Source organism: Arvicanthis niloticus, chromosome 22, assembly GCF_011762505.2.
Source record: "Arvicanthis niloticus isolate mArvNil1 chromosome 22, mArvNil1.pat.X, whole genome shotgun sequence".
NCBI lineage: Eukaryota > Metazoa > Chordata > Mammalia > Rodentia > Muridae > Arvicanthis > Arvicanthis niloticus.
This window is the reverse complement of record NC_133429.1, coordinates 22300910-22311763: the sequence shown is the minus strand read 5'-3', so window position 1 is coordinate 22311763 and position 10854 is coordinate 22300910. Positions and strand designations below refer to the sequence as shown.

Genomic DNA, 10854 nt, shown 5'->3' with positions numbered 1-10854 from the left:
AAATATTTTCTCCCAGTTTTCTACTCTTTAGTCTATCTCTTCTAAATCACTAGTTCTTACATTTTTTTTTCCTTCTAGAAGAATCGTCCGGTTGCCTTTTCTTGGTAGAACAAAGACTTGAGGAAGTTGGAAGCAATTTTTTACTTTTTTTTTTAAGGAAGCAACTTTTAGATATGACATATACTACCCCAGCTCAGCTCCTCATATCAGAAAATACATAGGTTTAGGAAAAAATGCATTTTAAAAGATATCACAGTACTTTTCTCCAGTAACTATAAGTTTCCCAGCTGTACTCTGGTTTCCTAAAAATTCATTATTCTACCAGCCACACCCATTCTTTGTATAAAGCAGAAAAATAGAAAACTCTCTCTGTTTTCTTTCTTTCTTTTTTTTTTTTTCTTAGTAGTGCCTAACCACATTTTTGAACTCTGGTTTCACATAAGCAGTTGTTGATAACAAGTGGATACAGGTTGTTATGTACAGAAGTCATGCTACTGGGGTATGGAAATAAGGGGGAGGACCTTTGAGAAGGTGTCTACTTAACTCTCCAGTCATCTAGTTTCTATGGTAACAATGACAAACAAATGGGCGTAGTGGAAACACACTGTAAACCAGAACCTGGAAAGGCTGAGGCAAGATGACTACAAATTTGAGGCCAACCCAGGATTACATAATAAGCTCCAGGGTAGCCTGAACTACATGGTAAGACCCTATTAAAAACAAAAAACCCAAACGAACAAATAACAACAACCAGACAGACAGATTCCCTCTCTTTTTTCCTCTCTCCCTCTCTCTTTCTCTCTTTCTCTCTTTCTCTCTCTTCCTCTTTTCTCTCTCTCTTACACACACACACACACACACACACACACACACACACACACACATACACACACACACACACACACACACACACACCAACCTCACCCAATAAAGGTGAAAAAGATTTAAAATTTACAAAGTGAGCCCTGGCAATGATCTAAAGAGTTTGTATGTATGTACATGTGTGTGTGTATGCGTGTGCGTGTATGTGTGTCTAAGTCAGTATATGTGTGTGTATGTATGGAGGTCAAAAGATCAAATTCAACTGGTCAGGTTTGGTGGCAGGCATCTTTGCCTCTTGAGCCATGTCTCTGGCTGCTCACTTTATTGTTTAAAGAAATAGGTGTTTCCCCCCCTCCCCCCACCAGTACAGCATATTTACAAAATAGCCTTTTAAAAAAAAATCCTACAACCTCCAAACAATCTCTTAGCAGTTATTTCTAAATAATTTATAACCCCAAATAACAAGAGCAATGCTACAGGATATGATACAGTTTTACGCTGAAAGTTGTAATTTTGTTACCTGATAAACTTTCAATTCAATTCTCTGCACAAAAGTTAGAGAATGAAGCGGTTGTGGAAGGGATAGGAGAAGGTCTCTCTCCCTCAGTACGTCCCATGGCATTGCCTGCCAGAGTGTTTCAAGGGTTAGGAAAAAAAAAAAGAGCCAAAGGGGATGAGCCCTTTCTCAGAGATGCACTTGACCCTGTGTCTGCCTTGTTTTTCCAGGTAAAAAAAATACTAATTTAATTCCTATAATCCTTCTGAGGCTTGACATAGAGTATATCCTACAGAGTAGATGAGATTTAGAAGAGTACATTTTTGAAGATACTTTCAAAACCTATTTAATATTAACTGAGAATTTTATAATCTCAATTGCCTGTAAATATTATTACTTTTTGTATGTAATAAGCCAACACAACATGAAGCATGTATTTAAATAGCAGAACTAGCAGAACGCATTGACACCATTGACACCTGCTCTACAGAGGTCACATTTGAAATTAAAATTTAGTGACTCTATGCTGGATGTTAAGGCCAACATCAAATAATTTTTAAAGGTAGTTTCACTCTCAAAATAATAAAAGTTCAGCTGTTAGTAAACTCTTATTTTCAATATTAAATATGATGGCATGCTGTAAATACTCTTACGTAAGTAAAAAAAATAAATGTGCAGTTTGCTAATATCAATGTAATATTAAGAGTAATTAAAATGAATTTTAGCTACATGATATTTTACATGATGGTGAAAATAACATCTAGAATAGAAAACTTACTATTTTATTATACTCAAAATGTTTAATGGATTTATGATTCAAATGTTTTGATTATAATTTATGAGAATTTATTTCCAGCTTTTTGAAGTTAAAACAAGAGCTCAGCCTGGTGGTACATGTCTAATTTTGACCTTCAGGATGCTGAGACAGACAGACCTTGGGTGCTGGGCTAATGTGGCTACATATTGAGAATCTGCCTCAAGAAAGTTTTCTAGTTTTATTTTAAAAGGCTGGGGATGCAACCCAATGGTAGAACTCTTGCTTAGTGTGCACAATGCCTTGGGTTCAATTTCCAACACCCACAAAGAAAGAGACAAAAAAAAAAAAAGGGCAAAAAAAAAAAAAATCAACAATGACAAAACCTCGAGTCCCCGAACAAAACAAAACAATAACAAACACAATAACAAAAACAACAACAACAAATGCTGAAACACTGGTATTTTATTTTTGAAACATGGGTATATTCAGTAAAACTTAAAATCCATTATTGTCATTTAAAAATAGTGAAGGTCTCTGCTTCAAGACTTTGGTGTCAAGACAGAGTTAGTGTTGAACAGGATTGGTGTAGCAGACAGCAAACAAGGCAGGCTCAGAGGATTTTTAAATCTATAACCAGAGCCTTCTCTAGACCTGTTGGGTCACACACCAGAGGGGGAGTTCAGTGATTTCTGCCTCTCTCTCTCTCTCTCTCTCTCTCTCTCTCTCTCTCTCTCTCTCTCTCATGAATACCCAGCTACTCAGAGATAGTGACTCCAATTCTTTTATGTCTCCCCCCCACTCCAAAGGTCACCTGCACCCTAGGCTAGCCATCACCTCAATATGTAGCAGAAGATGACATTAAACTCTTCCTGATCCTCCTGCCTCCACTTCCCAAGGGCTGATTACAGAGCTGTACCATAGAACTCACTTTTGGGGGGTTGGGGGGGGAATGTTTTTCTTTTCTTTTTAGTTTTGTTTTCTGATACAGGATCTTACTCTGTAGCCCCGGAACTTGGAGTGACTGTCCTTCCTCAGCCTCCCTGGGATAGAGATTCATTTTACATCTTGTGAGTATTTTGTTTTGTTTCTTTTAGTTTTTGCTGTTATTCTGTCTACTAGTGGTTTTCGAATTGCTCCTTAGGGGCTTTTGAAATAACATTATTGATAGAAGGTAAAAATAATTTCAATATATGTAATCACAATATAACTATAAGGGAAATGTAAAGCTACAAATAGAGAATAATTGAAAATGCATAAAAGTTCTTTCAAAATATTAAATCTTAGCTAACCGTATTGTCATAGTTCTCTAATACTAGCTCTGGGGAGGCTGAAGCAAAGGCTGTAGCTCAAGGCTAGCCTAGGTTTCATATAGAGATTGCTGGGCAGTGATGGTGCACGCCTTTAATCCCAGCACTTGGAAGGCAGAGGCAGGCAGATTTCTGAGTTCGAGGCCAGCCTGGTCTACAGAGTGAATATTGCCTCAAAAGAATGAATCTGGTCTGAACCAAATCAGAAGAGAAAGTAAACTTATAATAATAGCCACAAAAATAGCTAGTTTGTTATTACTTTTGTCTTCTTTGTAGGCTATAAAAATCTTAATATATTCTCTGAAATAGTTCAGAACATCCCTGAGAAGTAGTTTCAAATATGCTTTCAAACTAGTTTTAGCTACCATGTGGTATATACATCCCATTCCCCCCCCCCGTGCTTATTATGATGACAACACTAAAGGATTTGAGACTCTTATCCATAAAACCACTGGTGTTAATGTTGCTAGTGCCATTCGTTTTTGGTTGGTCAATGCTGTTGGTTTACATGAATAACAGGTTGCAGTATCATTGCACTGTTGCCAAGATAATATACAACGATAATGAGGTTGACCAGAACTCCCAATGATTCGCAGAGACTTAACGGAATAAACTTGCCTTTTATGATTTTTCATGCTCCATCAGGCTGAGTGTGTATAAAATTGTTAGTGGCCACCACTTTCCAATTAGCCTTAGGTTTCACTGCCCTTGAGATGAATTTTTTCCTTGTTAGCTTTTACACTCCGAAAAAAATAATAATCCCCTAGAATTTCTGTTTTACTGGTTCTTTAGGTCTGTCAAGATCATAGACACTTGCCAAATATATGAAGAAGTATATATCAAGTCTTGAGAAGACAAGGCCCAATCATCAGAGAATGGTTACCTAACTCTCTAAGGTAAATAAAGTAAGCTTTTGTTGTTGAACTCCAAACTCAGAGCAACCAGTATCAAAACATCAACGTCCCAAGTGATATTTTCGTTGTTATTAGCATTCCTGATGTTTCTGGATGACTTTTCATTTTCTGTTGACCAGAACATTTATTATTGTATTGCCTGTTGGGTAGCTTACAATCTTTTCTTTGGTGGTATATATTTCTATAATAATTTTTAACAGTATGAAGAATTTCTAATAATCACATTGTATTTGGAGCCTTCTAAGTGAATACAATGGGTGACAAATAACTGACACCTGGGAGATTAAAAAATATTACTATTAATATCAAAAACTGCAAAGACCACTGAGAAGTAAGGAAACCTTGGAATGGGCTCAGCAGCTGGAGGCTCTTCCGTGAAACATCTGGAACTAGTGACTCAGATGCCGTCACATCCACAGGTGATGTTTTGCTTTCTGTATGTTTTAGCAATTTAAAAATATTTCATCTCTTATGCATATTAGTTTTCTTATTACTGCAGCTGGAATTTCTATACATGGCAAAAACATGTTTACTAAGTGCTCTTGAGATTAACATAGCACTACTTTAGTTATCTGGATGAGTTATTTCAATTGTCTTTCTAAACATCCCCAGGATGTCTCTCATTGGACTTGCTTGGGAGACCTTAGAATTGTTATGAGTTGAATTGCATGGTTCTACATAATATTTTGTTTTTGAGTCGTATCTGTGAATGTGACCTTCCTTTTTGTATATTATTAACTTGATGACATGTCTCTTCCTTCTCCCTGTTCCAAATCCTCCCATACACCCTTCCTTGCTTTCTTTCACATTCATGTCCCCAACACACACACTCTCTCTCTCTCTCTCTCTCTCTCTCTCTCTCTCTCTCTCTCTCTCTCTCTCTCTCTCTCTCTCTCTCGCTCTCTCCTCCTCCTCCTCCTCCTCCTCCTCCTCCTCCTCCTCCTCCTCCTCCTCCTAAATATAACTGTTCAGTCTGGATAATTCTACTTGAATGTAACCAGTCAGTGTGGGTTTCCCAGGAAGACTTTCTCCCACTCTAGCGTTCTGTAGTTGCACATAGTTCCTGGTATAAGCTTGAGGCACTGTTGGTTTTTCTTTGTTCACTTTGCTTTGTCTATTGGTGTCATCCTTGTTCAGCTCATGCTTGGGCAATTATGTCAGGGAGCCTTTATGAGTGGAGCATTTAAGATGGAAACTTTTTAAGAACCAGGAATGCAGTTTTTGTTCAAGTGTAGGGACTTGACAATGAGGAGAGCCCATGATCTATTTAACCTTTCATATATTTTATTCACTTTTTGAGAATTTTATACATGTAATATAATATATTTTGATTGTAGCCTCCTCCTGATTTATCCCAAGTCCACTCACTCATATTGCCCCATCGTCTCCCATTTCTGTCCATTTTGTTTTGGTAATTCACTGAGGTGAATTTGTGTTGCCTACATACTCATGGATGTGGGGCCTGATTTACAGAATAACCAAAGATCTGAGGACCAGGATAAGTGGTGATGTAGTTTCCACTCCAAGTTAGAGTTTAAAGGCAGAAGACAATGAACTCCAGATCAATGGTAGGCAGAGACAATGAGTTCTTCTTTACCCTGCTTTATTCTGTTTAGGTCTTCATTGGACCCACCTGCAGTGGATGAGGTAATCTTCTTTAGTCTATCTACTGATTTAAAGTGTTGATCAGATACAGAAAGATCCTCCCAAGCTCACCCTGACTAATGTTTAATCAAACATTCTGTGACCCAGTTAGGTTGACATGTAAGATGAAGTATAGCGAGTTCATTCCACATTCCATGTCAACCTGGCACTCTATGAATGTCCTTAGAGCATATGTGTTTTCCAGATAGAGTCAGTAGTATGAACTCCGACTGACACCGTGAAATTATGCTGTGTACAAGGAAAAGTGCCCTAACCCTTTTCCTAGAAGGGGAAATACAATTTTGGAGGTGAAATATATACTTTTGTTCTCAATGTCTTCCAACTTTTAAACACTACAACACAAAAAGTAACAACACTTAAGCACTTGATGTAATGTCACTACACATGGTGTTACAGAAGGGAGCAGCAGAGAAATAAGGCTGCTTGTTAAATATGTAAATAAACATATAAGCATATGCTTTCATGTACATATGTATTTCAAATGCATATACAAGTACACTCAAAGCCAAATGAGGAGAAAATATTCGTAACAACTCTAATCTTTCGATAGCTAGTTACATGGTTATAGCTGCTGTTCATAGCTACTTGATTCCCTAATCATTCTGTATTTCCTTTGCCTTCAGGAAGCACTTGAGTTGGCCTGGATCTTAACTTGGTGGCGAGACCCAACCCTCCAATTCTTGAAAGGTCTAGCGGCAGGTGTGTCCACCTTCTGACATCACAACATGGCAATGTCAGCCTCATTGACAAAATTCATGTTTGAGAACCACCCAATCAAATGCTTAAAAATGGTAAGACACCACCACCACCACAAAGCCCTCATTCTTTAAAGTACATTCATAATTTTGCATTGGGCTACATTCATAGCTGTCCATGACCTGTGAGCCACAGGGTAGAGAATATCTGAGTCACTCTTGGTCCTTCATGGTTCTGCCTGTATGCGTCTGTGTTTTTGTTTTTATTTTTCCTTTGGTCTAAATTACAAAGCATAATACTACTAAGTGATGCCTTGAAGTTACTTATATGGCCATCTTTCTCTTCATTATGGAGAAACAGCCGAATTTCCCCTTGATATCAGCATCAATTACCCCTGACAGTTACATCTTTGTTTTTTTGCCTATGGACTCAGAAGCATGAGGAGTCCAAAGTGGCCAGATGGCAGCCTTAACTTCCAGTCCAAAGGGATCATTACTGGGTCTTCTAACGTCAGATTTTTTTTCTTTTTTCTCTTTGAGTGTAAACCTCTAGGAGAGCAAAGCATAAGTCTACAGGAAGCGATGTTGAGGGAATTTGATGAGCAATAATATAATGGCTCCACTCCCATGGCCACACCTTTCTACCTACAGTCCCAATGCTGCAGGCTGTATAACTGACAGTGCCATGTGCAAGCTGCTGACTCAGACCATATACAACCTTCTGGAAAATGCTTTCCCAATCCTGAAAGGTATGTCAAGGTTTCATCACTGAATGTATCCATGCAGCTTCTCTAGGATTGTAGGAACATACTGTCTAGAACTGTACGTCAGCTGTATCTTTTCCTGTCAAGTGATTAGAGTTCATTTCCCAAGGGACCATAAATGCAGACGTAGAAAGAAAAAACGCAATGTTGTGGAAATCATGGACATTTGAAACATATCTGCATGTTACTTACCTGTGCTTTTAATGCTGTTCACGCCCGCTTTATGACCGGTGGGTGAGATAACACTCAGTAATTGATGAGTTGGTTAGATTGCCTGGTTATATGGTGACCTGTGGTTATAAAGAAGCCTAGCACGATTTCTCAAAAGGAGATCATTACCTGAGAAAGATGAGAGTGCTTCTCTCCAGCATCCCGAGAGCTTGCAGTAAAGTTCATCTTCAAAGCCTAGTCAAAGGCTTTAAGGTGCCGCTCACTCATCTATCATCAAGACTAAGTGTGCTAGTTATCTGTTATCGTCACATTGACATGGCTGCAGAGTAGTGTGTACAGCAGCCTGGGCCTATAATAAACCCTTCTCTCACTCAGGACTCTGACACTACAGGGTTTTGTTTATTTGTTTGTTTTGGTACATGGGTTTAAAAAACACACAAGAGGAGAAATATGTTACCTCCAAAATTTAAATAGACTTAAAAGCTGTTGTGCCAGGATGAGCGTTAGGGTTAGGGTTAGAGGAATCATGATACAATGGTTTATTTTTAATCTTAAGATGGGTATTTTATTTTGGGGGCTAAAGAGATGAGCCAGAAGTTAAGAGTAGCACCAAGGATCCTGGATTCAGTTTCCAACAATCATATCCAGCTGTTTACAACTGTCTGCAACTCCAGCTCCAGGGTATCTAACATCCTTTCCTAGTTTCTACAGGTACCTGTATACACATAAGATACATACATAAACATAAAAAAAACACAAAACAGAGATCTTTTAAGAAAAGAATAATTCAATAAAAAGCGTGGGGGGGGGCGGGAGGTTTTTGATACTGTTATTTCTTGTACTACTAAAGTCTCACAGTTTCCCTGAAGTAGAAGATTCCAGATCTAAAAGACATAATCAAAATGCTTTTTTGAGATGGATGGAGCAGCTCCCGGTTGTAATTCTAGCATTAGAAAGCAGAGGCAGGAAGATGGCAAGTCAGCCAGGGTTCATAATGGTCCCCGAGTAAGAAAATAACCTTTTGCAATAAGTTATGACGCAGTGCTAGAGAACTGACACATCTCTGAGGTAGGAAAGTAAAGGCATACTGCTGGCCTTGTCATTGGAAAGCGAGTCATGTTCTATGTACAGTGATCGATCCACCCACCACACGTATTTCCAGATTTATTGTAAAGAATTGCAGCATGTAGCTGTGGAGGCTTGGAAGATCTCATATCTACAGTTAGTAAACCGGGTACCTAAGAGAGTCAAGCATGCTTGCTTTAGTCTATTCCTGAGTCCAAAGGCAAGAGAAGATATGTCCCAGTTTGGAATCAGTCGGAGGGCTCAAATTCTGCCTCATTCTGCCTTTTTGTCTATCCAAGACTTCAGGAGGTTGGATGAAGTCCATCCACATCGGAAAGAGCAACCATCCACACTACTGATTTGAAGGTTAATATCTAGAAAGATCCACTCAGACACCCAGAATAATGTTCAACTAAATATCAGAGCACTCCTTGACCCAGTTAGTTAATAAATTCACCACATCCCTCATCATGTGGCACAGGCAGAGACACCTAGTGATGAGCATGGCAGTTGTCCTTGCTGTCCTCATGTGTTGTAGCAGCAATGATAAAGATGTATCATAGTGCTATGAGGAAAAGTAAAGCAGAATGAAAGGACACAGAGCTAGGGGAGCTAGGTTGAAGTAGGTGACACTCTCAGGATGGTCTGAGAATGCCCCTTTAAGAAGTTGACATATAAACAAATACTCAAGTAAGCCAGAGCAGCTCACCATGTGAGTATGGCAGGGGGTGGTTCCTAGGCAAAAGGAACATCAATTGCAGAAGAATGGAGAAAGTAATTTCCACCCCCAACCCTTGCCCCTGAGATCAGCAGAATTAGATAACATTGTCAGTCTTATTCTTCTGTTGTGTTCAACTTAGTGTTTGAGCCTGTAGTAGATAGATGACTGAGTCTCATCAGGGCTTTGATCTAGTGAGGAAGAAGAGGGTATGGGGGTTGGGGGTGCATGCTAATCAGATGAGTGATGCAGACCGGGAGAGAGTGGAGAAGTGATAGAGAGGGTTAGTTGACTAGGGATACTAACCGGACTAACAGAATTCTGAAGTAAGTTTTCTAAGACAAGTGTACTATAAGAGGAGTGGAATGGGGCTCTGTGCTCAGAATGCCTGAAACATGAACTTCGGAGCTTCTAAGAGACATTGCACAGACATTGCCATGATAAGGATAAAATGGTGGAAGCCAGAGCCTGGGATAATTGAGGAAACTATTGGAATATAGAGCTAAGAAGAGCAGGAAGCTGGGACGATATCTACAGCACTGTTGAAAATATCAAAAATGATGACAAGGGTGGAATTGAACAGACCATCACATGGGCAAAGAGGTCCATGTAGTTCTCACTCATTCTTGAATGTGCTGTTTCCTCCCTGAGATTTATATATAGATGTCATTTTCTGTGTCAGGCCTCTCGTGACTCTTCCTGTAAAGATGTCTTCCTCGGTGATCCTATGGCACTTTGTAATCACTTCTATCATGACACCAAAGGGGACAAGTCTTGGTACATAGATTTGCTCCTTTGTGTAGACAGTGATATCTGTAGTGGCTACGTTAATGTCAACTTGATACAAGCTAAAGTCAGCAGAGAAGAGAAAGCCTCAATTGAGAAAATGTTTCTGTAAGATCAGGCTATGGACAGGCCTATAAGACATTTTCTTAATTATTAATTGATGGGGGAAGGCCAAGCCCATTGTGGGTGGTATTATTCCTGGGCTGGTGGTTCTTAGGTTCTATGAGAAAGCAGGCTGAGCAAGCTGTGGTGAGCAAGCCGGCAAGCAGCACTCCTCCATGGCCTCTGCATCAGCTCCTGCCTCCAGGTTTCTGTTCTGCTTGAGTTCCTACCTTCATTGCCTTTGTTATATGGAGCTGTTAGTAAAATAAACTCCTCCCCCATTTGCTTTTGGTTATGGTGTTTTATCACAACAGTAGTAACCTCAATTAACACAACATCTTTGCATCCATACAATAAACTAGATGAGTAAAGACTTTCTATTAGAATGTAAGTAAATTAAGGGTATGATTATATATTCCCTGCATAGACACAGTGGACTGCTGTCTCAATAAATATTCTTGATATTTATAAACCTACATTTATAAACCTATATAAATTCCACTGTTAATTTCTAAAGACCAAAACCCCTAAGATTCATTGCTAATGATTATTCTCCGAGGTCAATAGGAGTCAGAGACTTAGTAGCAGAAAC

General features: G+C 39.1%; 1 long non-coding RNA gene across 2 annotated transcripts; it reads left to right on the top strand.

The window, feature by feature from the left end:
• Positions 1-595: 595 nt before the first annotated feature.
• On the top strand, positions 596-10500 carry LOC143436125 (uncharacterized). 2 transcript variants are annotated; one of them, XR_013106329.1, is made up of 6 exons: positions 596-702; positions 3064-3142; positions 4175-4278; positions 4497-4715; positions 6585-6752; positions 7197-10500. It is a non-coding gene; the product is annotated as an uncharacterized LOC143436125 (long non-coding RNA). The 2 variants fall into 2 exon arrangements; XR_013106330.1 differs by having other exon boundaries at positions 597-702; positions 3079-3142.
• Positions 10501-10854: the final 354 nt, after the last annotated feature.